This window comes from Schistocerca nitens, chromosome 5 (genome assembly GCF_023898315.1).
Source record: "Schistocerca nitens isolate TAMUIC-IGC-003100 chromosome 5, iqSchNite1.1, whole genome shotgun sequence".
NCBI classification, from domain to species: domain Eukaryota; kingdom Metazoa; phylum Arthropoda; class Insecta; order Orthoptera; family Acrididae; genus Schistocerca; species Schistocerca nitens.
The window spans coordinates 466,756,619-466,784,334 of NC_064618.1; the positions used below are offsets into that span (position 1 = coordinate 466,756,619).

The 27,716-nt window shown below is 44.8% G+C and overlaps 1 protein-coding gene across 1 annotated transcript in view; it reads right to left on the minus strand.

Moving 5' to 3' along the window:
* Positions 1 to 27,716, minus strand: part of LOC126259244 (UNC93-like protein) — a 246,046-nt gene that overhangs the window by 150,735 nt on the left and 67,595 nt on the right. The window lies entirely within an intron of this gene.

The window sequence follows — 27,716 nt, forward strand, 5'->3', positions numbered from 1 at the left end:
TGTAGCGCTGTACAGCACTTCATTTACGTCTCTGGCGCTCGTATTGAACGAATGGGGTAAGTGACGGTTAATAATATAGTCAACAGTATGCCTTTCTCACTTGTCTGACCTTTTCTGCCCTCGCCCCGTTCCTAATCTATACGAGTTAATTTGCATTCGCAGCGCCAGATTTGCACCTGGTAGCCAAAACTGGAACTAACTTTTTCGCAGAGTAAATCGGTTTTACATTAACGCATTAGAATACCTATCAAGTATCGCTGTCATGCGGTAATTAAAGCCCACAGTCGAACTCCGTCAGTAAATGGACTTTAATTATAACCACCCAGTACAAGCTATTTTATGCCAACATCCGTCAAAGTTGGATTTCGATGAAAGAGAGTTCTGCAGTCCGTGGACTGTGCCTGGTCTGGTGAAACCGGGAAGTGGTGACGGCGGACATCTGAGTAAGGCGAGCAGCAGGAAGCTCTGCCGTGGAGTCGGCAGGGGGTCTGTGAAAGGCGGAAAGCGACCGACCGTCCACGAGCGGCCGCTGCGACTGCTGCGTACCGCGCCCGTAACGGTTTCTCCCGTCTCTCGGAGAAGCTTATGGTCCCATTTTATGGCTGATATCACTGGAGGGAGACACCAATTTACGGCCCAGGACCCGTCAGATGCGATGGACGCATTACGTGTCCCAGCTCTTCCTGGACTCGATGAGCAGCGACACTTCTTTTTTCACTCAAGTGGTTAAAGTTTGGTAGTTGAATGGCGTCCTGATCACTGACTCATTTATTTAATGACCCTTAGTTATATTAACGAATCTTTTCGTTTTGTTTTGAGTAATCAATCTTTTGACTGGCTTTATGCAAGCCGCCACAAATTCTCGAATTCCTCTCCTGTGCCAACCATTTCATCTCAGAGAAGCACTTGCAACCTACGTCCTCAATTATTTGCTAGATGCACTCCAATCTCTGTCTTCCTCTACTGCTTGTACTATCTACAGCTTCCTCTACTACCGTGGAAGTTATTCCCTGATGTCTTAGCAGATGTCCTACCATCCTATCCCTTCATCTTTTCAGTGTTTCCCTTACATTCGTTTCCTCGCCGATTCTGCATAGAGATACCCCTTTTCTTATCTTACCGGTCCATCTAATTTTCAATGTTCTTCTGTAGCTACACATCTCAAATGCTTCGGTTCTCTTCTGTTCCTGTTTTCCCATAATCCAGGTTTCACTACCATGCAAGGTTGTGTTCCAAACGTACGATTTTAGAAATTTCTTTCTCAAATTAAAGCCTGTTTCTGGTACTAGTAGATAGACTTCTCTTGTCCAGGAGTGCTCGTTTTGCCAGTACTAGTCTGCTTTTCATGCCCTGCTTGCTCTATCATGGTCTATTTTCCTGCCTAAGTAGCAAATTCCTTAACGTCTTCTGTGAAAGAGCAATTTTCAGATCTCAGCTCCATAAGGGTGGTGCATTAAATGCAACGGCAATATGTGACAGTTTATGGCGGCCTGGGACGTGAACTTGGCTGCTCCATTTCTCTAGAACGGTTGCTTTAACCACCTCCCATCCAGCCCACATTTCCACATGCCGCACACTAGAGATGTGGTGTCCTCGCCCTTTATTCCCTATTTGCTCGTCTACTTTCGTTCTCCTTTCTGCTACTTCTCATTATCATAAGGTTCAACAAAAATCACTGTATTGTATTTTACTTTATTGTATGTTAACTGGGAGCCTAGAAACGACGGAGAGGATCCGCCCCCGCCGCAGACGCAGTGGTCCACAACCCCACGATGACAACCGCTGTCGACTTCACCCCTCCGCCGCCCCACACCGAACCACTCTTTCAGGGTTATTGTGCGGTTCGGCCCGCGGTGGACCCCCCCTCCTCCCTTTCTCCCCCCCCCCCTCCCCAGGGAACGTCTCACACCAGACGAGTGTAATCCCTATGTTTTCGTGGTAGACTAATGGTGCACGCGTACGTGGAGCGTTTGCGCAGAAATCGCCGACATAGTGTAGCTGAGGCGGAATAAGGGGAACCAGCCTACATTCGCCGAGGCAGATGGTAAACCGCCTAAAATCCATCCATAGATTGGCCGGCTCACCGGACCTCGACACAAGTCCGCCGGACGGATTCGTGCCGGGGACCAGGCGCTCCTTTCAACTCCGAAAAGTCGTGCGTTAGACCGGACGGCTAACCGGGCGGGCACAAAAATCGTTACTCGTATTTCATTCCACGTTTTGAGCCTCCATTTCAGCCACCCCACATTTGTCACAGGCCTCTACGAATGGCTTCTTTTTCTTCTGCCTTCGTCCCTCATTTGCGTAGGGTCGGCATGGTTATTAAACGATTAGGCATAGGTAGTTTAAGGGGTGGCCGGATGCCCTTCCTGTCGCCAACCCTTACCCTCTGGGACGGAGCATGTGCACCCGCACTGTCAGCGTGTAGTGTCATTAATGCGAAAGTGGGCGAAAGTTCTTCTAAATGTTTACAAACCGTAAAACTGAGGTGGAAGTTGGGTACCAGCCCGTTATTCACCTAATGCCACGTGGGAAACCGCCTATAAATCACATCCAGGCTGGCCGGCACACCGCCAGGTCGCGGAATCGGTACTGTAACACACACGGCTATCGGGGCAGGCTCCGCCACGAACGGCTGTGCAAGGCAAAAAGCGTAGTTGTACTGATGTGGTCATTACCGAACTACGAAAAATATCACCGTAATGTACGGCTAACAAAATTGTAACGATAAGCCATTCTGGCCAATGTGTTGTGACCATCGTTTGTAAACTCACACAGCATGTATTCATTATGTTTCGCTAATCTATGGTCATTTTCTGTATCATATGTGTCAAAAGCACCAGCCGCGTCTTCGACGAGTAAACAACCTGATATTCCAAGTGGGTTACTACACTCCTACAACAGTAACTTCTCACAAATTGTTTTTCAGTGTTTACTGAGTATAAAGGGTGAGCTCGAGCAGGAGCGACAAAATTTCGAAAGCTGTTCAGAGTTGTTTTCTGAGCACTGTGGTGCAAGGGAGCCGTCAGCTCCGGTGACCAGACACAGAGTAGTAATGCAGTTGTGATTTATTCGCTGTATTACCCCAGTTACTCATGTTTCTCTGAAAATACATTCACAAACGTAGAAGAGCTTGTAATATGCAGTCATCGAAAACGTACAACACAAAACGCAGGGTAATGGAAGAATCCTCAGACAGACTGGAAAATACTGTGATGTAATGGCCGTCCCAGTGAGGAGAGCCTAGCGAAACATTGCTTTGCTGGTCTTCCACTCCATTCACGAAACCATAGATGAGGTGGCTTTTCTGCCAACTCCTCGCCAAAGAACCTACAGCTGTGTATCAGTGTGAACGTACAACCGACACTGCCGGAAAAACAAACCCTATACAATACCGCGCGTTACTGAATAAAAGTTTGAACGCGAAGAATAAAGTGGGCGTTGCTGTTATCAACAGCAAGTGCCATGAGCGAATGGAATGAGTTTGTTTCCAAATAAGACGCACACCGCATACCGTCGCCCTTTGAACTATTGAGCAGATATTTTCAGTGCAATACAGATAAGAAGATAAATGGCGGTAAGACATCAAATTCACTGGTATTACTCTGTAACAAGCCACCGCAGCCCACGGGTTCTCGATGCTAATGCATTCAGAAAGTATGCCTGAACAGCCAAAGAAATTTTGTCTGCGCAGTTCGGATTGGCCCTACACATGGTGTTCGGAAATTCCCGTTGCAAACTTATAGAACCTGTAGACGGGACTGAATACGAAATCGACGTTTAACTCATCCATTTCTGCTTGAGGAATTTAATTAGGAGTAACGCGGTACAATTATTAGGTAACAATTCGAAAGGAAACATAACGAAACATTCATTTATCACTTAAGCACATCTGTTTCTATTAACACTTATACATTACATGTTTACATTATGCCAAAAAAAAAAAAATAACCAGCATACTGTACGTGCAGAACAGTACTGATCCATCACGGCAGCAGCTCGATGTGGTGACTACCAACGTTGTTAGAGACATTATACCTACGAAGCACATTCTGGTAGTCTCCATCCTACCTCATGTCTCTTTAATTTCTAATGCGTTACACATCTGAACCGTTTCCGGACATGGGTTCCTATTCAGAATATTATGTACTCACTCCTCTCCACAAGTCCTACAAGTTTATACGTAAACCGCAGCTAAAGAGGGGGGGAGAGGAAAGGAAAAGGAAGGGATTACTGATGTCATCTGCATTGGGACATTCCACGAAATTAGTGGCGACGAGTGAAATGTGTGTGCCGCACCAGGATTCGAACACAGGATCTCCTGCTTACTAGGGAGGTGCGTTAACCACTGCGCCGTCCGCAACAAAATGTTAGCGCATCTGCGCGGAGTTTCTCGGCAAGACCCACGTTCTCACCGAGCGCCATTTATCCACAGACCCTGTCCATTTCCTCCATGCTCGCTACTCTGAGATTCCTGCCGGAGGTCGGACGTACTCGTGCATCTGCACTGAAGAAGGTGGATCCATTGCCCATCTGGGCGAATCAATTATATGAGGAAGGACGGTAAAAGCGTTGCACTGCAGCTTGATGTAGAATCTCTGGACAGAACCACTGATCGTTTGTTTTCTCTGATGTATCAGGCCGTTGTATTTATGAGGTAACAAGCACTGCACCAGATTTCCTTCGGAACTGTGTTCTGTCTCTATATCAGTGTCACTACGATGGGGGAACGCACACCCTGGAAATTCAAGGTTCAGCACTGATTTATCGAACGGGCTCTCGCCAGTTGATGGGTACGTATAGCTGGCCTCTAAAATGTTGCGCAAGGACTGGAAAGACTTTCTAATCGGAGGCTCTCTCACTCGTAGCTGGCCAATTATATAACCCTTGTATAGTATCAGACGACGTTGCACCGGATCCTTCATTACTGTTTCACCTGGTGTTCCTCGACCCACCGACCCACGACGGACGAATTGCGTTATTATTCTTGTCTGAGCTATTCGATCACCAAATAACTATAAGGTGAAGGTAAGTCACAAGGATATGAGTCGGATATTGATGACAAAGATTATAGCCCTGGTAGTCTGAACAGTACGGTGCCGCCTAGCGTGATTTGTTATTGGATTCGTCACTGCTCGTGGAGGGTCTTTTGGAGTTAAGAGTACTCGTCGTATGGATACATTATTTGTGAGGAACATTTCAGTTCGTCCACGGTATTACTCTACCCTCGGAACCAGGCCTCAGTATTTACATTTAGTCTATTCTGTTCAGTCACACATAAAGTATCTAGAAGCAATGACAGAGCACAGATAGATGATACCTTGCTTTACGTAATAATCCCAGCATTGGATTAAAACGACTGACAGAAACCGCGAGTAATCTAAGTCATACCGCTTAGTGTTTTAAGCCCGTCGCTGACTCTGGGCTAGTCTTGGGCCACTATTTTTCTTAATATCAAAAATGAATCGGGAATCCAATCAGCATTTTAGCGAAACTGTGGCGAAGGTATCTGAAAATCACACTCAAGGTAGCTTGCACCACACCAAGTACCGTATATGAACATTCAACAAAGAATCATCATAACGAGCTATTGAGGTATTGGAAAGATGTATGAGAGAGGACATTATATGCTATTACACGCCACATTGCTGTATTGTCTAAACCAAAGCATTTGAAGTTAGTGAGAAATAAAGTAATTCTGACTTACGTATTAGTTTTTCAAGAGACAACATGCAGATTTCTGGGAGAATGGTGAAGAATGTGAAAGGGAAAGAAGAAGGTAGGATGCAACGACTCGTAGACAAAATGTCCTTAGAGACGGAGGCAAGTTCTGGTTACGGAAGGGTCCAGAAGTTATTCGGCCATGTCTTTTTCATAGGAAGGACCACCGCAGTTACCTTAAATGATTTTGATATACCGTGTTAAATCTAAGTTTGGGTGATCGGACGAATACAAATCCAATGTCTTTATCTCGAGGGTGGGCTTCTTACTGTGAGAACAGCCTGTATTCTCTGTTAAAGTATATGAGTAAAGAGGACATACAAATCTCATCTACCTAGGCCTCCCGTCATTGACAACCGAAAAGTTAACTCGTCGTGTATTTAACTCTGTAAAATCGCTTTCTGCCCCTCTTCATGTCCCAGAACAGCTTCGACATTGACAGCAAAATCGGAAGTTTGACTATGCAGCAGTATCGCCAGAAACAGCCTGAAAAGCTTGTAAGGGTGTTGCAGACATAGTTACTAAGAAAAATATTCGATACGTCACGCCGTTTTCGAGTTAATTAGCACTGAAGTTAGCCGATCAGCTATTGCGCTCGCATATTCAAGCGGTCCTCCAGCGACTGTGTTGCCAAACGTGTTCTTCGTTTGGTTTCCTAACACGGAACAAGAGAGTGCTACAAAAATTGGATCGAACACGAGCCAAAGGTTGAGCAGTCTCGTGTGCTATCACCTACACTATGAGAACAACTGGTACTAATATATCTGACGGGCCGCGTGAATTGACGAGCCCAACGTCCTGATCGGCTAAATTCAATGCTAATTAACTCGTAAAGGGCGCAGCGTGGAATGTTTTTCTCAGCAATTGTTTCTCCACATAACCTGCCCCGCAGCATCCTTACATGCTAATCAGAGTGTTTTGACCACATCTACTTCACTGGTGCAAATGGTTGCTTATCTATATACGTTATCCTCTATATGTGATCACTGAAGACTGTTTCATGAGCCACTTATAGTTCGCTGCACTTTCTATCAGATTCACGAGCCTGAAGAGTCTGAAATTGTATTGGCTGTGGACTCGGTCTGCTGCAGCATTTCGCCTTCTGCTATCTTGGAGACTTCTCAGAAACGTTTATGAAAGACTTGTAGGAGGGGGAGAGGGGGAGATTCTGCACCGAAGGCTAAACGCTGTAGCTCCGTCGATTGACTTTCTCGATAGGGGCGGCAGGCGGCGTCCTTCAGCAAGAAACAGTCTCGCGAGTCACGTGGCGGTCTCGTGCAACCTGGGCGGACTGGTTTCTCAAGGAGCGACTACTTTTTCACCCGTTACGATTGTGCAGTCCTTCTTCTCTTCCGTCATTAACGCTTTTTGCAAATATTACTTTGTTCTTGTGAAGTACTCTACCAAACGACTTTCTTATAGAATATTTTTTTCTCCATTCTCATACGCAAGAATCTACCACTGAAAAAGATCGTACTATTCAGCTACAGTTTTATTTAGGTCTACAGCTGCATTAGGCTGCAAAGGCAATAAAAATTAAGTAATTATCACACAGTAAATACAGGAACCATTAAAAACGGGAGATTATCCGAAGGTGAGAAATTAGGGACTTAGAAAGTATATAAGCAGGAACAATACTCAAGAGAATACATACGCTCTGATCGCTTGTGTAGGATGGATGATAACAGATGAAATAAACATATCTTTTAAGGCCTGGCGTTTAATTCTCTGTCCGTCACATATTTTTTTCTATAACGTATCTCTTCTTTCATCCCTGATAATGATTTATTAATGAGAAAAATATCAAACTGTGCCGTAGTTCAAAGTAAACTTTAAACGTAGGTACTCCTATAACTGGCTGTGGAGACATCACGACATCCAATGGGACCACGCTTAGTAAAACAATGTGGTGTTCCAGCGAACCTCTCAATTGAAGACAGCTCTGTTATTTCAAATTGCTTTGAGAAAAGAAGCAAAGAAAGAGTTGGAGCCAAGAAATGAAGAACAATCTATAACGAAACACCGCAACAGAAAAAACGTACATATATGCGTTTTTGGAATAAAAGTATAAGAGTGGAAGGATTCGAAGTTAGAAAATAAAACAGTTCGAAAGTTCTCTGAAGAGAGGAGAAAGAAAGACACTGCCAGTATGAAAGAATATGAGAAGGAAAGGCAGAGGAAACTGAATGTGAAGACCTGAAATTGGCACGTGATTCTCAGAAGGCATCAACGACAGAAGAATAACAACGTATCCTTACTGTGGAGCTTTGAAAGAAATCTATTTCACGCACCGTTCCCTGAAAAATTTAATAAAAAAAATTGCGTATGTAAGGCACTGTAGAATACTTTGCTAGCTAACCAGCAATAATAAAATAAAATTACGACATGTAACAGGTAATATTATACATGTGCTTGAAAATGACAAGTCGTCAAAATTAGCTAATCGCACGATTTGAATATGGTAGTCTCTATTACATTTAGAAGTCCTGGGTTTCCACATAAACATAATTTTAACTAGCAAAAGTTGCTCGATGCTTGTGATTCTACCAACACGTACCAACTACAGAGATGTTGAGTCCATCACAAGACCCAAGAATGTGGCATTTGGCTGCCACACTCAATGACGACTCCTGGTTCGCGCCATTTCGCCTCTGAATTGCGCTGTGCTTGGCACTTTTGGTTACTACACACAAATAGCGTGCTCGTGCTGCAGACCATGTGATGTTGACCGACCACTGTGTGGATTTCTACCTAAGGCATCATTCCACTATAGTGCTGGAGGAGCTGCTACTTCAGGTATACGAAGGCCTACATTTGCCCTCACGAGTTTACGGACTCATTTGCAGTGCAACTAAGCGAAGCTGTCCTCAACTGTAAAGCTTGTTTGAGCGCCTTAGTGCTTTACGAAGCAAGATCCTGTTGGACATGGCCTGCCTTTCCTTCTTATCGCCTACGAACTGACTTACCTGACCAGTTACAGGTGAAGGAATTAAGATTAAGGCTTCGCATCCCATCGATGACTTCATTATAGACGATCCAAAAACTAGGACTGCATTCACCTTTAGTAATCGTAGGAAATGACGGAAAATCTGAGCCTTAACGGCCAAAGGGAGATTTTAACCGCCATCCTCCCGAATACGAATCCAGTGTTACAGTGGCGGGCCCTATGGTTCAACCTAACTCCGAACAACGGAGCAAGGCATTTTTTACATTAACAAATGATTGCCGGAGGTGAAATAAGCGAAACTTAAGATAAAAAAATCCTAGGACGTATTGAGGATCGAATCCATGATCTTTTGTAATCCATTCAGGTACCTGGTTGCTAGTTCTCCGACTAACGAAAATTCCTTCGCTGCAGACTGGGTCGAAACAGGAGTGCACCATGCTCTACCTAGGCTGACTTCTGAGGTACATGTGCACACGCTAAAATGGTGTGAGGTAGTTGACAGTTTGTAACATTACCGAAACAGCAGCCAACGATACTATCTCACGCTCGGATACCTGTCATTAGGTGTTTTCTTCACTCCACTGGCCACATTCAACTGTGTTTCTGAGAGGTATAGTTGTAACTGTAGTCAACCCAAAGATTACTTTGTACACCACAGTAGTTTATTATAGTGGTTTGGGTTGGGTTGTTTGGGGAAGGAAACCAGACAGCGAGGTCATCGGTCTCATCGGATTAGGGAAGGACGGGGAAGGAAGTCGGCCGTGCCCTTTCGAAGGAACCATCCCGGCATTTGCCTGGAACGATTTAGGGAAATCACGGAAAACCTAAATCAGGATGGCCGGATGCGGGATTGAACCATCGTCCAGTGTGCTATTATAATGGTGTGCACGTTAGGAGGTGGGTAGTGGGGCAGTATGCTGTGGAAAAGAGCATTATACCACATGCCTAGTCAACAGCGTCGTTCAGTCGCGTCTGTATGTAGCGATTCGAGGGAATGCTTAGAAAAGTAAGTAAGCGATGATTTTCATGTTAGTTTAGCTGTGGTGAAGGTACGTAGCCACTGTAGCCTTCGTTCAAAGTAGTAGTTCCACACTCAGGAAATGAGCGTAGGAGAGTAGATGCAGGAATCCTGCACCGCCTTTCTAGGCAACATCCTAGTCGTGGTGCGTTGCCGTTACTTTCTCTGACCTGGTAACAAGTGTCAAGTGTGTATCTGCGTCCTTCGGCCATCCTGATTTAGGTTTTCCGTGATCTCCCTAAATCGCTTAAGGAAAATGCCGAGGAGCTTCCTTTAAAAGGACACGGCCGCTTTTATTCCCTATCCTTCCTAACCCGAACTTGTGTTCTGTCTCCAATTACCTAGTTGTCGATGGGACGTTGAACACTCATTTCGTGTCGTGTCGGGGACTGTGACGAGTGCTTTTACATTTTAGCGTTGGGTTTGTGTTGTGGATGAAGAGAAAGGAGAAGGTGAAACTCGATGCCGTCACGTAACCTATTCCTGTCGAATATCACCAAGGGAGCTGCCAATCTTAGCGTCCACAAAGGAACATGGAACGTAGCTGTAAGTTCCTATGGGACCAAACTGCTGAGGTCATCCGTCCCTAGGCTTACACACTACTTAATCTAACTTAAACTAACTTACGTTAATGAGGACTCAAACCTCGGACAGGGGGGGGGGGTTGGTTGGGAGGGGGGGGGGAAGGAGAGCCGTCCGAACCGGAACCGTGGATGGCGCCCAGACGACGCCGCTACCCCGCGAGACCGTTCACATGCCCTCGCTTCATGAGACACTGCGGAGAGGTCCGAAATTTAATTCAAGGCAGTGGCGCAAAGACTGGTGATCAGAAAATTTATGCCATCATATCACCTCTTCCCCTTGCCGGCCAAATTGTAGCAGTGGAAATTTTCCACAAACCGTGTCCGATCCGTATTACGTCTGAATCGAGTGTCAGTGACGTGCGTGCGTTAACGACCTCGGTTACGGAGGAGAGTCATTGTCTTCATTATGGATGTCACAATATAAACACGACAAGTATTACGTTAAGCAACGACAGCGATAGTTTTCCAGCCTTGTAAATGTTTTACGACGTCATAAGCAGAAACAGTGGCTTGATGTAGCGCTACCACAGCGTTGCCAGTTACTAAGCTAGGAGAGGTCAGAGAGCACGTTGGCGGCGCCGCGAAGTATTCTCCGTCTTTCTCCTTACAAAAATAATCATGCAGCCACCTTCTTTGTCGCACGCCTCTACCCCTTTGCCTTCTGCAGATATCTGAATTGACTTAACTACCGTACAGCTTGAATTCTGAAACAGGGTGAGCTCTACAATCTGACAATAACAAACATTTCTCTAGGAAAAGGGTGTAATAAGTGACATAAAAATACGAGGACTGAGCAGGGGTCGAATCCAGACCCTTAGATTCGTGGTCTGGCACTTAACCACATTTTTTCCTTCTTCCTATCTGTTTCTTCGTCGTGTTATCAGTGATTCTTTGCGGATATTTCAAGGCATCTTTGAAATCCTGTCGATGACATCTTCTCTCAGATCCTTTATTACAAAAGGTTGCTAGTCCGTTGAATGAGCACGCTGAAAATGGTTCAAATGGCTCCGAGCACTATGGGACTTAACATCTATGGTCATCAGTCCCCTAGAACTTAGAACTACTTAAACCTAACTAACCTAAGGACAGCACACAACACCCAGTAATCACGAGGCAGAGAAAATCCCTGACCCCGCCGGGAATCGAACCCGAGAACCCGGGCGTGGGAAGCGAGAACGCTACCGCACGACCACGAGCTGCGGACAGAGCACGCTGAGCTACCCTACCGATTCACTGAGGCGCTGAGTCACGTTTCAAAAAGAGTGGCTGCAGAGGAGAGAGATTTACCGCTGTAGCCGAGCAGCGAGTGGTGGGTGACCAGGCGCTGTCGCGGACGCAGCGACAGAGCCGGGCGGCGCATCAGCTGAGCCGGCCGACCGTTACCGGAGGGCGCGCCGGCTCACCTTGCGGGCCGCAGCCAAGGCCGGCTGCAGCATTCCTGCCCCCTCCACCCTGCGACTGCGTCCACACCTGCGTCACACCGCCTGCTCACTCCACTTTTCTTCCTGTCCAGTCGCCACAGACCGGTCATTTTCTTCGACACCTCCGCTACCCCGCCACCAACGCATCACTCTCCTCCGCAGCCGAGGTCGCTAGCGCACACCTGTACAGTGCCGCTTGACGCAGAGGTATCCGGTTCGAACCCCGATGGTGGTAGGAAATTGCATCGCCCGTACTCGTCCAGCAAGGGCGCACAGAAGAGTTGGAACCAGTCGATAATCAGCAGACTTTCCACCAACATCCCAGATTTAAATTAAAACTTCTCATGGACTGAGGAGACAGATCATGATTTGTCCACAGGATGGGGACGGTAAGCTCGGCAGTTCGAGAGGAGTGCTGACACTGGGTTTCCCCTTCTAACACCACAATAAAACACAAAAAGGATACGGTACTACATTAATACGCAACATTAGCACTACATGGTACTACACTATGATGCTGTTGTTGTTGTTATTGTCGTCTTCAGTCCCAAAACTGGTTTGATACAAGTCTCCGTGTTACTCTATCCTTCACAAACGTTTTCCTCTCCGAATAATTAAGCCAACGGCCGTGCCCAAGTGGATACATCGGTTCCCGTCAGATCGCCGAAATTAACCCACCGACTTAATAATATTTTTGTCCATAGTCGACCCTATATTTACAGTTTAAATTTACGAAAATCAGCATATTTTGTCTCACACATTTTTCTTGAAATTATAAAACTCTTTTGATAGCAATTCTTTATAAATCTATTCTTACTGTTTATTGAAGTGACTAGGAGTGCGGGTAATACAGTTTTAGCAGTTTTTGTTGGTGTGGTATACCCGAAAAAATACTGGCTTGCGCAACGCCACTAGACATTTCTCACACTCATACCGTGTGTCACTTCTCTTCTGCCTTGCTTTGCACACTTCACAATTTCTGAAGGGTATTTGTTGGTGGGGATTGGGGGGATAAACCTAACAAAAACTGAAAACGATTGCTTATAACTGGCAAAATATCGAAAGAAATCGAGTGTGCTGTACACCACTAAATAGATCGATTTCTCATCTTTCCAATGGTGTATAACCTGCCGTGTCACCTATTAACAGAGAAGAAGAAACACTAAGAGGAAGCTATAGCTAGCTGCTCGTCTCACAGCCGGCAAGGTAATAACGGACTTAAAAGTTGTGACCGTCTGTAAGCCAGCTATGTAAACCAGTGGGTTAAGCACTGTCGGGCGCGGCCAGTACTCGTTGAGCGACCGTTCGGGTACCCAGTTCATTGTTGAAAATTTTCCCTTAGTCTTTTCGGCACAGGGAACAGGAGGGGTGGTGGCGTAAAGTCGCTGGTCACCAGTCCTCGCTCCAATCTCTTGGATTGCATTCCGAATCTCTCCGCAGTGTCTCATGCAGTGACGGCATCTGACACTGTTGACGGTGATCTATCCGTCGTATGAAAACTACTTAAACCTAACTAACCTAAGGACATCACACTCATCCATGCCCGAGGCAGGATTCGAACCTGCGACCGTAGCAGTCGCGCGCTTCCGGACTGTGCGCCTAGAACCGCTAGACCACCACGGCCGGCTGTTGTTCTCCCTCTGCACTTTTTACACCACGTGCTTCCCTCGAATACTAAACTGACGATTTCGTGACGTTTCGGAATGCGTCAAGTTATGCAACAAATTTCTTCTCTCGGCAATTCTGTTCTGTACCTCCTCATTAGTTACACGCACACATCTAATCCTCAGAATTCTTCTGTAGCACCACGTTTCAAAAGCTTCTATTCCCTTCTTATCCGAACTGCTTGTCTTCCTTGTTTCATTTCCGCACAAGGCTACACTCCAGGCAAATGCCTTCAGAAAAGATTTCGTAACACTTCTTAACGAATGATTTTCGCACTTTGTGAAGGAAAGGTGCCATTATTCGCGAACAACAAAAACATTTCAATTAGGTGGCTCAACCTACCCCCGAAATCTGCCAGGCTGCAATGCCATACAATTTTATTTTTTCAGATTGACATAAAAATATATTTTAAAATACAAATATCAGATGAAGAAGTTAACACACTTCAAATGTGCAGAAGGCATTAAGTTTTGATGTACTTGACCAAGATAATTCTTACCTTGAATATCATGTCCTACGTGTTAACCTTGCCTATCAACACTTTCTATTACAATATATTTTTATGTCGACCGTGAAATGTTACTTCTTACCTCAACTAATCATCAGTCAAGCATTATTCACTAAAAGCATAGCTTGTGGGGGTAAAACGAAATTTTTCATGTGTGTTAGAGCTGTGGAACATGTTTAAGAAGAAGAAAAGTTGATAAATCTATAAAAAATATTATTTAGAGACGTTAAACAAAAAATCACGCGACTGACTAAATTAAAAAAAGTGGTAATAAACATAGTCACCATCGTCACCTATGTATTCATTCTATACTCAACTATAATCAGTTATAGGAAAACAGTTACACAGCTACACATTTGAAATCGAAGCAAGACAACATCAGGCTTTTTCATCGTGATCCTCTCAGTGGACAACAGTTTCTGCAGTGTGGCCGTAACGAGTATGGTGGGTGCTTGGATCACGCCGTGTATCCGGCCAATGAATCTGTGCTCTAGTGATAGAACAGTGCATGCAGCAGAGTAACTAATAGCTCAAGCACTTGCAGCATTGTTATAAAATCACGCCGACACATTATTAGTTTATGTCAAGTTTTTACACAGACTAAATGGGTCGAAACGTTGGAACACTTTCGATGTGTCCACTTCCTTGAATTCTGTGCTCCGATTAACAGCGTTGCGCAAAGTGTATCGCGCCGTAAAGGCTGCAAGTAACACCGCTTAAGCGATATGTCCCTCAGGTCGCGCAAGGCAGTCCGGTCGACAGCTGTTTTCGTGTCAAACACGTATCTGCTTAAAATCGTATGGTAATAAAAACGGTAAGAATAAAAGGACCGCTAGTTGCAGACCATAGATCCCAATGCGCATAGAACAAAATGAAGTGTAGCTGACCATATTATTATAAAATATCGTCCTTCGAGAATAGTACGTGACCATTTTTATCATTAGGAGCTTAAGTTAGTATGGCCGTCGATTGCGTGTACATTTAATTAATCTCGTCTTTGGGCTCTTGTCGGTATGTCCCTTGATTCCTCAGTGACTACTGGTTCTATAAGTACTATATTTAGCTTTTCACACGACAGTTACGCTTTCAAGTGTCTGCCAGTTCAGTTCTTTAAGCATTACCGTTACCCTGCCCCGTGAGTCTAACACACCTGTGAGCATTTGTGGTGTCACCGCTAGACACCACACTTGCTAGGTGGTAACTTAAATCGGCCGCGGTCCTGTAGTACATGTCGGACCCGCGTGTCGCCACTGTGTATTCGCAAACGTAGCGCCACCACAGGGCAGGTCACAAGACACGGACATGACCTCGCCCCAGTTGTACGGACGACATAGCTTGCGACAAGACGTATCACGTCTTCCTCTCATTTGCCGAGAGACAGATTAAATAGCCTTCAGCTAGTCCATCGCTACTACCTAGCAAGGCGCCATGTGTATCATTGCTAATTGCTTACTACTATGCAAGAGATGTATTTCAACAAGAACAAGACTACATTAAAGTTAAGTATATTAAAATCTCTCTTCTTTTCTTTATAGTTTTCATCCAGTCTCCTGTTTCAGAAGTTACGCCCGTCTGCGTTAGTTTCGCGTGCACCTAGCCACTCATTGTGTCGAGACCTTAGGGAATCGACACAACAGCATTCGTGCTACACTTCTTTATATACGTTCAGTAGCTCAAAATGGCTCTGAGCACTATGGGACTTAACTACTGTGGTCATTAGTCCCCTAGAACTTAGAACTACTTAAACCGAACTAACCTAAGGACATCACACACATCCATGCCCGAGGCAGGATTCGAACCTGTGACCGTAGCAGTCGCGCGGTTCCGGACTGCGCGCCTAGTACGTTCAGTAGCCCCTGTTAGTCATGCTAGGTGTATGTCCCCATCACATGAGCGATATTTTAGGGAGAGTGACATGGTAGATTTGTAAGCAATCTCATTTGTAGTCTGCATTTCTCCTGTGATCTATCAATGAACTGTACTGTGATCATTTGATTAAAGCTAGCCTCGTATTATTACTACCATACTGATCGTTTTACGTGAAAGCCTTAAGCATTTATCGGGACACCTTTATGATACATTTTTAGTGGCAGTTTTAGAAATTTATTAGGTTTCGTTTCGCGCCCATATAGTCATCTCAGTACTGGAAAGACGATACGACAGTGTGTTTGAGCCGACTTTCATGTCAGTTATGACGATACGAATGTAAGGACAACACAACACCAAGTCCTCCAGCGGAGACAAATCTCCGACCCGGCCGAGAATCGAACTCGGACCCCTTCAGTTAAAAATCTGCCGCGCTGACCCCGGACACTGTTCCCTGAGCTTATTATTATTATTGGATAACGTTTACATTGTTCTTGCAGGCTGTGGTTCGTAGATAGTTTGATGAATTTCGGCGTGGTGGCGTCAGTGCTATTCGCTTTCAGCGGACGAGTGCTACTACAAAAAACTGTTCGAACCTCATGTATCGACGTATATTTATTGCTCTTGATACATCCTCAGCGTGCATAACACATCTTAGCCGGAAACCCCACAAAGGACAGAGTGCATTGCTTCCTACTTGTGTGAGGAGACGGCAGCCAACTACAAATGCACGACAAAACAAGGCCGACAAGGTACAGGAACTGCATCCGCGTAGGGGAAAACGTGATGGGACAGCATTCATAAATTTTCTGTCCTGCTACATTAAAGCAGTTGAATTAACATCTTGTGAATGGTGGCCGCCACTGGAAATCTGCGTTACGTTCCGTAGACGTCGGCCCGCGCGGACTGACATATTGGCGACTGATTGTCGCGGATAGGAGATCACGTACGTCCCCAACTACCTCAGTAGTGAGCTACCTCCAGAAGCTTATCGTAGCAGTGACAGTCATAGTCGAGAGCCGGCCGAAGTGGCCGTGCGGTTCTAGGCGCTGCAGTTTGGAACCGCGAGACCGCTACGGTCGCAGGTTCGAATCCTGCCTCGGGCATGGATGTGTGTGATGTCCTTAGGTTAGTTAGGTTTAAGTTGTTCTAAGTCTAGGGAACTGATGACCACAGATGTTAAGTCACACAGTGCTTGGAGCCATTTTTTTTAACCCCACAGGTAAAAGTCTGTCGCGGTTACAACTTCTTTTTTTAAATCTCATTTTGTTCGTTGAATCTGCTCGGGGCGGACGTCGTAAGACATCCGTTTAAGTTCGTTGTTGATCGATTAACTCAGTTTTTTTTATTACAGAGGGCTGCTAACCTTCTGACCGAACACGCTGAGCTACCGTGCCGGCATCAGGCGAGCGAGGCGGCCATTAGACCCAGGGGCGCTTGGAGATTATGCTGTTACCAAACGCTTCATGCAGAACTTGCAACGTCTTCTTAGATGTGTGGCACGTCGCGCCGTCCTGCTGGAACCAAGTTTTCGTAGCGAACGACGAGGGCTTGGCTGCAAACTGCTACGCACACCTTCGGTGTTCTTGGGAGTTCAGACGCTTTTCCGAGGGCCGGTTGACTTTCGATTCGATGTTGCGGTGGTTGCCCCGTAGTTTCTTATCCAGTTCAATACTGTTCGACGACCAAGAACTGGATATCGCGGCTGAATCTTGAAATGCTTAACAAAGGCGCATTGCAGGTGCATAATAGATTCCCCGTAGCGAACATGCGATGTTACTTCGATCGGTACGGCGTGATTATTGAACGGCATATGGGATGAAACGTGATACTCCGCACTACTAAAAGACGACGCTACCGTTGCTGTATCTTGGTTTTACTGCGCATTATTCAAATTTGAAAATGTCAAATCTTTGTGAAACATCCTGTAGAAGACCATATCATGTAATGATAAAAACATGTCTCAAATGAAAACTCCGTAGAATAAAGACGCGCCTAAGTCACAGCCGGACGTTGTTATTCTACGGCATAGCCCGTTAATGAAGTGAAGATAGGCTTTGCCATCGGATCCTCTAGTGGCGTGCTGATTTCGGAGTGTACCAGGACTGCAAACAAGCAAAAAAATTAATTATATAACTTTATGTTTTCTAGGTGTCATTTAAAACTGTATGACCACGCATGCCAGAATTGGAAATTTGTTGGATGAAATCCTCGTCCGGAAACAATTTTAATCATAATATTGTGGTAGATAGAGCGAGAGAGGTGGAAATGTACTGGAATAAATTACAAACCTCTGCGTATCTTGTGACTCACAGTACACTATAGTTTACGATCATCTGTCGGATGCAGACGTTGAGTTTGACGATCGAAAAAAAATGGCTCTGAGCACTATGGGACTTAACATCTTAGGTCATCAGTCCCCTAGAGCTTAGAACTACTTAAACCTAACCAACCTAAGCACATCGCACACATCCATGCCCGAGGCAGGATTCGAACCTGCGACCGTAGCATTGACGCGGTTCCGGACTCAAGCGCCTAGAACCGCACGGCCACCGCGGCCGGCTTTGACGGTCGCTTCGATACTCTACGAAATAAGTGGTCTATTAGTGAGCTTTCCAGAATTTGTCTCCTTCATTTCCTTGAACGTTCTTTTCCAACAGCACGGCATTACATTTCACAAGTGCTGTCTATAACCATACACAGTTACCGTTACGTAAGTGACTTATCACACGCAGGAAGACCGCCTCCGACGCAGCGTCACCAACGACGGCAAACTCCAATGGTGATTACTGAATCTGGGAGTACATATTGGCTCTCGAACTACCAATTAAAAAGCAAGAATCTGCTACAGTAGTGTCAGATGTGAAACTGTGCAATGCAAAAACGCGAGTGCCAGTTCTGTGACGCTTTGGTGCAGTAGCGGATTGCTCAGTGCGCAGACGTGGGAGTGACAGTTGCCGACCGTGGCGGGGTTCTGAAACGTTGGCTGCGGCGGGCCTCGGCAGCAAGGCTCGCAGTTTTATCTGCTCCGTGACTCACGACAACGCCACCGCAACACCTGCTCTCGTTGCATTTCACTGCGCTCTGTCGTGTTCGTGCTACCGGACAACTGCCAGGCACCTTGTGTTCGTATTCCTTTGTCCACAATACATTAAGCGTACAAGGTAGAGGAAGTGCCATATATCGGTTGCTGTGGTCATCTTCATCAGCCATTCGACATAAAATGCTGGACGAAGGCAGACAAGGTCGTTCCTTGCCTGATGTTTGACTTTTACCACTGAAGCCCAGTCAGCCTGTATGGAGAACTACTGGTTATTGTAATAATGGTCGCCTGCCGCCTGCATGACTTTGTCACATTTATATTACTGCAATTAAAACATTCCTGAGAAACTTGGAATCCCTGGGACCGATATCTTGCCTATATCAATGTCGATAACAGGCAAAAAATGCCCGAGATTTTGGATTTCCGGAACAGATGAACTGTCTGTATTCATCATTAACCGTAGCCACGTCGGTGTCGGCCAATTTTTTTTCGCATCTGTCCAATTTTTTACTCCTCTGTTTATTTTTTTTGCTGTCCATCCAGTCGTTGTGCCGGCCGGTGTGGGCGAGCGGTTCTAGGCGCTACAGTCTGGAACCGCGCGACCGCTACGGTCGGATGTTCGAATCCTGCCTCGGGCATGGATGTGTGTGATGTCCTTAGGTTAGTTAAGTTTAAGTAGTTCTAAGTTCTAGGGGACTGCTGACCTCAGAAATTAAGTCCCATAGTGCTCAGAGCCATTTGAACCAGTCGTTGTTTTCAGCTGCCCTATATACAAAAATTATTATAGGTCCACCGTTCTCACCTCAGATGGACTAATCGGGGCCAACCGACCGCCGCGTCATCTTCAGGCATGACGTCATCTCGATGGGGTATGGAGGAGCATGGGGTCAGCACACCGTTCTCCCAGGCGTTGTCGGCTTTGCAGGCTTTGTAGCCGCTACGCCTCACTGAAATAGCTCGACGAGGCCAAGTGCACCCCGATCCAGTCCTCCTACCATGGACAAATTCCTGGCAGTATCGGGAACTGAACCCGGTTCCCCCGCGTGACAGTCATCTGACCACCCAACTATGGAGGCGGACTATACACTATTGTAGTCTTACTACAATTTATTTTCGGGCCTACTAACACATGTCCTATCATCATAGCCCTTATTGTAGTACGTGTCTTCCACATAATTCTTTCCCGTTGATTCTGTTCAGTACCTCATAACTTCTTATCAGTCCTCTTAAAATTGCCGGTATTTTGTGGTATGATTGCAAGAGCTATATGGACTGCTTTGTATTGAAAGTAAGTGACAGTCTCAGCCAAAAGTTTACCTGCACAGGAGATAAACTATATAACGGCGCCCGCAAAGCGAAGATGTCTGATGTAAATTTAATTATATTTACGCGTATTGGTTGTTCGTTTCCGCAATTTTAAGGATATGAAAATTTCCTTGAGCACTGCGGAGAACAATGTTAGCGATATGAAATCTTCGTACCTAATTCCCCTTACAATTCTGAATTTCTCATTATCTTGATGAAATCTAACAGGGACTGTAACACTGACGTATATAATCTCCAGGGTCGCTGGCTGCTTTGTAAAGGTTCTCGATTCTTTCCTCTGTCGGACACAGGATCTTTTCTTTCTGCCATTTATCCTTCCTTCCACTTCTGTCACTGATAAGTGAAGGAATGACCAGCACCACCGTGATTCGGAGTCGTAGTTAGATTGTAGACCCCCCCCCCCCCCCCCCCCCCCCCCCCCTGTTACTGGCTGACTGAGTCAGTTTCAAAGGAAGCCAAGGGCGTACATACTACGTCCAGTAAGACCATTCGTCGTAAGTACTAAGGTTTGATGGCAGCTTGATCTTATACTAACAGTGACTGGACCAATGGCTTGTTTATGTCCCAATATCATTTTCATTTCCACTGTTTTGTCAGAGCGCAAGCATTAGTCTGTTGAGGATACAAGTTGAGAAAAATGTAACGTTTCAAACAGTAACCACGCCGGTCTCGGCCAAATTCTTTTCGATTACAGCTGCCTGTTTAAGGAAGTTTAGTTTGGTGTTTCGACCAGCTGGAATGTGGTTCTTGGGTAGTTTGCTACCACATCCATTTAACCGAAGACCTGACTGTCTGTATTTCTATTTCAAAACACTATCAATTAAAACAGGTAAATCGATGTATTCCGATAGGCGCAGTTGGTGCTGTACACATTGCGACCTTTAAATGAATGTGGCGGCAGAAAACAAATACAGTCACAGAGACTTGTATCAAATTCGCTACGAGAATAGGACACGTTAATGAGCTCCGTTTGGTGCAAGAATAGACGGGGATATTTGTTTTAAAAAAAGTCAAATTATGGTAGCTGACACTCTAGCTTAACTAAAAATAGTGTTTTGTAGGGAGCACATTGTGCTCAAGTGGGAGCGATCTAGATGCTTGTAAAACAATAAACTGGTAGCCGAGATCGCAGGAATTCTTTTTATTCCATGATTACCGGTTTCGGCGAAACTAATGTCGCCATCATCGGATCTTAGGACACATACAGGTTACAACATCAAGGCAAACAATGGTGACATTAATAGTTGCCTGTAACACGCAGGCAACTGTTAATATCACCATTGTTTGCCTTGATGTTGTAACCTGTATGTGTCCTAAGATCCGATGATGGCGACTTTAGTTTAGCAGAAACCGGTAATCATGGAATAAAAAGAATTCCTGCGATCTTGGCTACCAGTTTGTTGTTTTATAAAAATCGTGTTCTTTCTTGGGAAATCGTTTGATGTTCGCATCTGTACAGGGCGGTCATCGAAAAAAGTGACAGAACAACGAGAAGCGGTATGCAAATCCCCGTCATTGCATCACGATTTAGATCTGCCATGGATCTCTTAAATCACTGTTAACGAACGACAGGATGTTTCCTTAGACAGAGCCACGACCAGTTCCCGCTTCCATTCTTGACCAATAGAGGTCAATGCGTCTAAAATGACATCGACTACCACAAAGCCCAAAACTTTGAAGCATTCTTTTGACGGCAGTAATTTGCTGCAATGCTGAAGAAGTTTGCCGGTAACGACGAGGTGACAGTACCTCCAGAGTCGGAGGTCACTATCTCCAGGAAGCAAAACAAGTTATCGCACATGCATGGACAACGACAACAGCAAGAGCAGCGGCAACAGAGAACGGGCTGCAAATAAACCTCGAGCGTCGTACAAAATTTCCTGTTTTTAAGTGTGCAGTGTTTACGATATTCTGATGTCTCAGCACGAACTTCCCATTTGCGTCGTTGATTATGTGATTATGTGTGACACTTGGCCGCGGTAGTTGTGTTTACGCCTTCATGAGTCACGTTCGTCTTCAGTTACACAGAAACACGCTGTCGCAATAAAGCTGTGGTGTTTCTGCCAGTTTAATATTCACTGGTTTAAACTTCCTAGTGACATCTCTTCTTCGCCGCGGAACTGTACTCTGTTCGTCGCATTTGGTTAGACGCTAGAAACCAACCAATGTAGCTTCAGTATGTACTGCAGAACGTCAAGGGTAGGTGAAAGGTAAACGGGCAACTTTTTCTTGCCCCAATTCCCACCAGACGCCAGACAGGTCAAGTCAGCCAGTTGTAAAAGTTTATTAGCACGAAGTGCCACTTTGACGTACACGAAATGCTTCACCTTATTTCCCACCCATAAACTTGAGAGTGATACGAGAACTTACCAACACTTCATGTTATTGCCCAGCTTTCACGATTCTGCGCTCACTTCCGCTACTCGCTGCCCAGCCTCCCATTGCCTGTTCCCGGCAACTTGGACCATTCCATGGATTGTAATGTCCACTAATAGAATCAGGTACATTACACTCGACGACGAAGGTTTATTAGAGGTGCAAAAAGTTCAAAAATGGCTCTGAGCACTATGGGACTTAACATCTGAGGTCATCAGTCCCCTAGATCTACTTAAACCTAACTAACCTAAGGACATCACACACATCCATGCCCGAGGAAGAATTCGAACCTGCGACCGTATCGGTCGCGCGGTTCCAGACTGTAGCGCCTAGAACCGCTCGGCCACTACGGCCGGCGTAGTTGGTCGTACTGTACGACGCAGATAGCACTTAATACTGGGTGCATGTTATCTAATGAACTGCGTTCCCCTTTCCACTCCATTTTCTTTTGTTCTTGCACCTCTGTTATGGATGCAAGTAGTATAAGGTTAAGACCTTAAGGTTCCCTCAGCATCGGAATCATCAGAGACAGAAACTAGGGGTGAGCAGAAAACAGACGCTGTACTTGTTGCAGTAACCATACTGACATAACAGAATATTCCGTTCAACTTATTTTCCAACTTCATCATCGTCTCCCATGGAATTACATCATCGGCAAATCTTTAAAGTTTGCATTTCATCTCAATGAACTTTAATTCCTCGTCCAAATATCTCCGTAGTTTCCTTTACTGCTTGCACAATGTACACACTAAATAACACGTAGGATAGGCGACAACCACTTGTCATTATTGCGTCCCTTTTATGTCCTTCGACTCTTATAACCGCAGTCTGGTTTCTGCACAGGTGGTAGATAATCTTTCATTCCCAGGATTTGGTCCCTGACAATTGTGGAACGATAAAGAATGTATTCTACTCAATACTGTCGACATCTTTTTGTAAATTTACAGATACTACGAATGTGATCCCGGATGCAACTGCCCCTCATTCTTTACTACTGCTGACGACATGAGTTTCGGATTTCCCTCCGCACTTTATCAGTGATCAGCCGCGGCAATCGCTGTAATCGACACAGCAGATGTTTGCCACAGCCGCTGACGCACGCCGCTGTTACACAAGGACTGCACTGCCAGTAACCTGTCGTCAGTCCCCAGCGCGGTACACCATTTTCGCCAGCTACCGGCCGGATGTAGTCGCACTGGACGACCTGCGATAAACCAGTTGGACGGCGCACAGATTTCCCTGTGTCCTACCTGTCACATTCCGGATTTTACAGCTGAAAATTGCGATAGCAGAAACTGTGTTATTGTAAACTGCTGGAAAGTTATCACATTTTTTTCTAATCCGATCCAACAGCCCTATGAAAATTGTGTCCTATCCTTGTTACATTATAATGAAAACCAGTCCTGAGGAAATAAGGGAAAGCAGAAAGGTGGAAGGAGTATATAGAGGATCTATACAAGGGTGATGTACTTTAGGGCAACATTATGGAAATGGAAGAGGACGTAGATGAAGATGAAATGGGATATTGATACTGCGGGAAGAATTTGAAAGAGCGCTGAAAGACCTTAGTCAAAACAAGGCCCCAGGAATAGACAGCATTCCTTAGAACTACTGCAAGCCTTGGGTGAGCCATTCTTGACAAAACTCTTGCATTTGGTGAGCCAGATGTATGAGACAGGCGAAATACCCTTAGAACTCAAGAAGAATATAATAATTCCAAACCCAAAGAAAGCAGGTGTTTACAGGTGTGAAATTTACCGAACAAGCAGTTTAATAAGTTACGGGTGAACATCAACAAAAGCAAAACGAGGATTATGGAAAATAGTCGAATTAAAACGGGTGATACTGAGGGAATTAGATTAGGAAATGAGACACTTAAAGTAGTTGATGGTTCAAATGGCTCTGAGCACTATGGGACTTAACAGCTATGGTAATCAGTCCCCTAGAACTTAGAACTACTTAAACCTAACTAACCTAAGGACATCACACAACACCCAGCCATCACGAGGCAGAGAAAATCCCTGACCCCGCCGGGAATCGAACCCGGGAACCCGGGCGTGGGAAGCGAGAACGCTACCGCACGACCACGAGATGCGGGCTTAAAGTAGTTGATGAGTTTTTCTACCTGGGGAGCAAAATAACTGATGATGGTCGAAGTAGAGAGGATATAAAATACAGACTGGCTATGGCAAGGAAAGCGTTTTTGTAGCACAGAAGTTTGTTAACATCAAGTTGAGATTTGTCAGGAAGTCCTTTCGAAAAGTATTTGTATAGAGTGTAGCCGTGTATGGAAGCGAAACATGGACGATAAACAATTTAGACAAAAAGAGAACAGAAGCTTTTGAGATGTGGTGCTACAGAAAAATGCTGAAGATTAGATACATGGATTACATAACTAATGAGGAGGTACTTAAAAGAGCTGAGGAGGAAAGTAATTTATGGCACAACCTGACTAGAAGAAGGGATCGGTTGGTAGGACACATTCTGAGCCATCAAGGGATCACCAGTTTAATACCAGAGGGAAGCATGGGGGGGGGGGGGGGGTAAAAATCGTAGAGGGAGACCGAGAGATACATACAGTAAGCAGATTCTGGAGTATGTAGGTTGCAGTAGTTATTCGAAGAGGCTTGCACAAGATAGGGTAGCATGGAGAGCTGCATCAAACCAGTCTCTGGGCTGAATACCACAATAGCAACAATGTTTTTCTACCCTGCAGCTGCCCCGTTTTTTTCCCTTAAGCTGCTAACAGTTAAGTCAAATCACGAAAATCCAGAATAGCAGAAGTGAATTAACGATTTGTTTATAAATATTTTCGAACACTAGCCAATACGGCACAGAACATCGTGCTACACAGAAAATAATTTCCTGTATTTTATATTTAAAATGGTAACCTGCAGGACAGGGAAAGAATAGGCACTTGTATACGGAGTGTAAGAGATTCTTACGAAAAAGTTTTCGCCGACAGTGATAAATACTTCACTGTTCATTCGTAGAGGAATTTCCCTCTCCCTCGTATGCTAATGTCTGATAGTTTCCCATTTTTCGGCGCACAATGCAGCACATTACATTAATATCTATCCATAGATCATGAATACGACATTTCGTAATGATGTGGAACGTGTCAGTACAACATGAGGTTTCTTTACACGGTATAATTAATTTTTCTTTTTTACATTTACCACTTCATATCTAAAAATTCATTTATCTGGTACAGGGAGTTGTCAGTCAAAAATTCTTTTAATTTGTTTTTAACTGCTGGTTGGCTATCATTCGGACTTTTAATACTAGGTGGTAAATGGCCAAATACTTTTGTGGCAGAATAATGCACCCCTTTCTGTGCCAAAGTCAGATTTAACCCAGAATAGTGGAGATCATCTTTCTTCTAGGGTTGTAGCTAAGCACTTTGTTACTATTTCTTAATTGGGCTCGGTTATCAATAACAAATTTCATAAGTGAGTATATGTATTGTGAAGGTATTACGAATGTCCCTAGATCCTTAAATATATGTCTGCAGAACGATGTTGGGTGGGCTTCAGATATTATTCTGACTATACGCTTTTGTGTAATGAATTCTTCTTCTGTTAATGATGAATTACCCAAATTATGATGCCCAATCAAAGCATTGAATGAAGAGAGGCAAAGCAGGCTAATTTACTGATATGTTTATCACTAAAATTTGAAATAATCGTAACAGCATAAGTAGATGAACTCAAACGTTTCAGCAGATCATCAATGTGTATCTTCCAATTCAATTTTTCATCAGTGCACACACCCAGAAATTTTGAATATTCTGTCTTAGCACCAAACTTGTGTTCAAAGTCTATATTTATCAATGGTGTTATGCCATTTACTGTATACATTGTGTTTTCTCAGAATTTAGTGAGAGTCCATTTGCAGAGAACCACTTAATAATTTTCTGAAAGACGTTATTTACAATTTCCTCAGCTACTTCTTGTATACTGGGTGTGATTACTATATTTGTATCATCAGCAAAAAGAACTAGCTTTGCATCTTCTTGAATATAGGGTGTCATGGCATTACTGTACATAAAGAACAATAAGGAACCCAAGACTGAACCCTGTGGGACACCATTCTTGATACCTTCCCAGTTAGAGGACTCTGCATTCTTACACGTAAATATGAATTCACTCATACCACAATACTTAAGCTTGTCTAGAAGAATTTCATGATTCATACCGCCAAAAGCCTTTGAGAGATGACAAAAAATCCCAATAGGTGATCTTCAGAATCCTTTATCTATATTTATATTGTTAAATGCGCAGGTGAGTGGCCGCAGCGAGCGCCTCCTGGCGGCAGATCTCGGTCGCCAGACACGAAACTCTATCGCGGGCCTCGGAGCTGGGAAGCTTTCACCTGGGATCTCCCCAGCCATACCTGCCGCCGACTGCTCTCTGCAGGTACGTACCGAGTGGTGGAGCTTTTTCCTTTTCCACGAACCGGAGCGCATCCGACAGCGTCTTCCGGAGAGGTGCGACCGATTTCCTGGGAACGCGGCTACGCTGGTCTGGCCGCCTCATTGCGCCACGCGGTAACCCCGACTGACTGGCCGATTTATTGCGCGCACTCTGACAAAACCCAGGCCCGACCTCGCCGTAAGAATACAGCGACGCTTCTCTGAATGCAGCAGGCAGTGTGGAGTAACGAATACGGTTACACGCGTAGGGCGGTGCGGTAGCGGTCGCAGGCAGTTTAAGAGTGATCCGAAAACTCTTTGGGGAAGGGTACAAGTTTACAAACAGAGCTGCACACATTGTTCTATTATGTTTATTTACAAGATGCGATGTCTGTTCCGAGACAGACACCTATTGTTAGCTAGGTAGGTGTTAAAACTCGATTTTTTCAAAATCACAGCTATACTATCATATTTTACTATCATCTTTGTATTTTATCACTTGTATTCAGTAAATCTCCTCCCAACTGTTGAATAGTAACTAACATTTTTATGCGTAAATCCTCCCTAACTTTCCTCTATGATCAGTTATAAGATATGTATAGAATCTAGCGAAATGCCACATAATCATTGTTATCCTACACTTTCTTAACAGCCTATCATATATCGTGTATCCCACGGCCTCATTTTGCTACAATTCGGTGGAGAGTAAAGGTACCCTCCGCCACACACCGTCAGGTGGCTTGCAGAGTACGGATGTAGATGTAGAAATACACGAATAAAAATAACGCAAGTATATAATATTTTTATGAGCATTCATTCTTGCAAAG